The 3,995-nt window shown below is 41.2% G+C and overlaps 1 non-coding gene and 1 pseudogene across 2 annotated transcripts in view; one reads left to right on the top strand and one right to left on the bottom strand.

Moving 5' to 3' along the window:
* Positions 1 to 1,646, top strand: part of LOC108292691 — an 8,079-nt pseudogene extending 6,433 nt beyond the window's left edge. Inside the window, exon 2 of the transcript XR_001820376.2 lies at positions 731 to 1,646. The product of XR_001820376.2 is annotated as a complement component 1 Q subcomponent-binding protein, mitochondrial-like (transcript). The remainder of the gene's footprint in view (positions 1 to 730) is intronic.
* Positions 1,647 to 2,705: 1,059 nt separating this feature from the next.
* On the bottom strand, positions 2,706 to 2,808 carry LOC119468831. Its single transcript, XR_005197600.1, has one exon. It is a non-coding gene; the product is annotated as a U6 spliceosomal RNA (small nuclear RNA).
* Between the last annotated feature and the right edge of the window lie 1,187 nt (positions 2,809 to 3,995).

Here is a 3,995-nt window from a genome sequence, read left to right as displayed (position 1 = left end):
TTTTTTTTTTTTAAGAGATAAGGTCTTGAGGCAGAGGTGGACAGATCACTTAAAGTCAAGAGTTCAAGACCAGCCTACCCAACATGGTGAAAAAGTCTCTACTAAACATACAAAAATTAGCGTGGCGTGATGGCACATGCCTGTAGTCCCAGTGACTTGGGAGGCTGAGGCAGGAGAATGGTTTGATCCTGGGAGGTGGAGGTTGCAGTGAGCCAAGATTGTACCATTGCACTCCAGCCTGGGCAACAGAGTGAGACAGCTCTGTCTCAAAAAAAAAAAAAAAAAAGAGAGAGAGAGAGAGAGTGGCCCAGGTTGAAGTGCAGTGGCATGATCATGGCTCACTACAGCCTAAAACTCCTGGACTCAAGCAATTCTCCTTCCTCAGCCTCCCCAGTCGCTAGGATTGCAGGAACACACCACACTACCACACCTGGCTAATTGTTTTTTAATTTTTTTTAGAGACAAACTCTCATATATTGCCCAGACTGGTCTCAAACTCCTGGGCTCAAGTGATCCTCCCATCTCAGCGTACCGAAATGCTGAGATTACAGGCATGAGTCACTGCACCCAGCTAAAATGTCAACATTAACAGAAGTTTGAAAAAAGTTGATACCAACCCTCATAGATGACTTTCAGAGGTTTAAATCTTCAGTTGAGAATTAATTCTTTAATTTCTACTGCAGAGGTGGTAGAAACAGCAAGGGGACTATAATTAGAAGTGATGCCTGAGCGCCGGGCCTCCTGTGGCCTCACGGGCCCTGCGCGTGTGGCTGTGGCTGCAGCGCGCTGCACACCAAAGGAGACAAAGCTTTTGTTGATTTCCTGAGTGATGAAATTAAGGAAGAAAGAAAAATCCAGAGGCATAAAACCCTCCCTAAGATGTCTGGAGGTTGGGAGCTGGAACTGAATGGGACAGAAGCTAAATTAGTGCGGAAAGTTGCCACGGGAAAAATCACTGTCACTTTCAACATTAACAACAGCATCCCACCGACATTTGATGGTGAGAAGGAAACCTCGCAAGGGCAGAAGGTTGAAGAACAGCAGCCTGAATTGACATCAACTCCCAATTTCATGGTTGAAGTTACAAAGAATGATGGCAAGAAGGCCCTTGTGCTGGACTGTCATTATCCAGAAGATGAGGTTGGACAAGAGGATCAGGCTGAGAGTGACGTCTTCTCTATCAGGGAAGTTAGCTTTCAGTCCACAGCGACTCTGAATGGAAGGTTACTAATTATACACTCAACACAGAGTCCCTGAACTGGGCCTTATATGACCACCCAATGGATTTCCTTGTGGACCGAGGGCTAGACAATACTTCTGCAGATGAGTTGGTGGAGCTCAGCACAGCCCTGGAGCACCAGGGGTACATTACTTTTCTTGAAGACCTCAAAAGTTTTGTCAAGAGCCAGTAGAGCAGACAGACACTGGAAGTCATAGTTTTATGGCAGGCTTTGGCCATTGAACAAATCCGACTCTGAAGCTGGACACATACTTTGAAATGATTATCATCCTAATATCGTGGGGAAAAAATACCAAATTTAAATGATATGTTTTACACTCTCATTTATTACCATTTTTTCTATACAAATCTATTATTTGTAGATTTTTGTATAACATAATAGACAATAAAATTGGTTTATCTCCTCAAAAAAAAAAAAAGTGATGCCTATAAGATGTGACTGAAATGTTTCAGTCTCGTCATAAAACTTAAACAAATGAGGAGTTTCTTCTTATGAATAAGCAAAGAAGGTGATTTCCTATTTTTTTTATTTTATGTTAGGTTCTGGGATTCATCACCTAGGTATTAAGCCCCACATGCATTAGCTATTTGTCCTGATGCGCTCCGTGCCCCCCAGCAGGTCCCAGTGTGTGTTGTTCCCCTCCTTGTGTCCATGTGTTCTCGTTGTTCAGCTACCACTTATGAGTGGGAAAATGCAGTGTTTGGTTTTTTGTTGCTATGTTAGTTTGCTGAGGATGATAGCTTCCAGCTTCAACCATGTCCCTGCAAAGGACATGAACTCATTCCTTTTTACGGCTGCATAGCATTCCATAGTGTATATGTGCCACGCTTTTTAAATTCAGTCTATTATTGATGGGTATTAGGGTTGATTCCATGTCTTCGCTTTTGTGAATCGTGCTGCAATAAACATATATGTGCATGTATCTTTATAATAGAATGATTTATATTCCTTGGGGTATATACCCAGCAATGGCGCTACTCAGCCAAACGGAATTTCTGGTTCTAGATCCTTGAGGAATTACCACACTTCCTTCCACAGTGGTAGAACTAATTTACATTCCCACCAACAGTGTAATAGCATTCCTATTTCTCCACAGCCTTGCCAGCATTTGTTGTTTCTTGGCCTTTTAATAATCGCCATTCTGACTGGTGTGAGATGGTATTTCATTGTGGTTTTGATGTGTATTTCTCTAATGATCAGTGATTTGAACTTTTTTTCATATGTTTGTTGACTACATAAAATGTCTTCTTTTGAGAAGTGTCTGTTCATGTTCTTTGCCCACTTTTTGATGACCACTTTTTTTTTCTTGTAAATTTAAGTCTCTTGTAGATTCTGGATATTAGACCTTTGTCAGATGGGTAGATTGGAAACATTTTCTCCCATTCTGTAGGTCGCCTATTTGCTCTGACGGTAATTTCTTTTGCTGTGCAGAAGTGCTTTAGTTTAATTAGATCCCATTTGTCAAAAAATATGGAACACTTCACAAATTTGCTTATCATCCTTGCTCAGCGACCATGCTAATCTTATCTATATCATTCCTGCTTTAGTATATGTGCTGCTGAAGCAAGCAGGAAACTGTTTTTTTGAGATGGAATCTGCTCCTGGTGAAGATGCTGTGAACATTGTCGAAATGACAAGAATTTAAAACTTATTTATTTTGTTTTTTGAGGTAGGGTCTCACATTGTTGCCCAGGCTGGAATGCAGTGGCATGATCATGGCTCACTGCAGCCTTGGCCTTCCAGGCTCAAGCAATCCTCCCACCTCAGCCTCCCACGTAGCTGGGACTATATATGTACACCACCACACCCAGCTAATTTTTGCGTTTTTTGTAGAGACAGAGTCTTGCTCTGTCGCCCAGGCTGAAGTGCAATGGCATGCTCACAGCCCACTGCAGCTTCAACCTCTTGAGCTTCAGCAGTCTTGCCACCTCATCCTCCTTAGTAGCTAGAACTGCAGGTGTGTGCCACTATATCCAGCTATATTTTTGTATTTTTTGTAAAGATGGGGTTTTACCACATTACCCAGGTTGATCTCGAACTCCCAGGCTCAAGCGATCCTCCTGCCCTAGTGTCCCAAAGTGCTGGGATTACAGGCATGAGCCACTTCCAGAGCCTTATTGCATACTTAATAGACTACAGAATAGTGTAAACATAACTTTATATGCATTGGGAAATCCAAATATTTGTGTGACTTACCGTATTGCAATGTTTGGAGCTCAACCTGCAAAGTCTCCAAGGTATACCTGTACGACATTCTGGAAAATTAAACTAGGAAGACAGTAAGAAGATCAGTCGTTGCCAAGAGTTGGTAGGAAAAGGGATGAATAGGCAGAGCAAAAACAATTTTTATGCCAGTGAAACTACTCCATATGCTACTATAATGGTAGATTATAATTTGTCTAAACCCGTGAATGTACAACACCAAGAGGGAAGCCTAATGTAAACTACAGACTTTGGGTAATTATGATTATGATGGTTCATGTATTGCAAAGAATGTACCACTCTGGCAGAAGATGCTGAAAATGGGGGAAGCTATGCATGTGGTGGGGAAGGGCGTATACAGGAAATCTCAGTGCTTTCTGTTTAATTCTGCTGTGAGCCTAAAACTGCTCTTAAACTCTTTTAAAAAATAAATAAAAATACATATGCATAAAAATGTGTAAAGTATTCTCAAAGTCCAACCTCTCTACCCCAGATCTAAAAACATTTAAGAATGTATTATATATTATATTTCTTTATAGACTTTTTTTTTTT

The sequence above is a fragment of the Cebus imitator genome, unplaced genomic scaffold, assembly GCF_001604975.1.
Source record: "Cebus imitator isolate Cc_AM_T3 unplaced genomic scaffold, Cebus_imitator-1.0 Scaffold499, whole genome shotgun sequence".
NCBI lineage: Eukaryota > Metazoa > Chordata > Mammalia > Primates > Cebidae > Cebus > Cebus imitator.
This window is presented reverse-complemented; position numbering and strand designations above follow the sequence as displayed.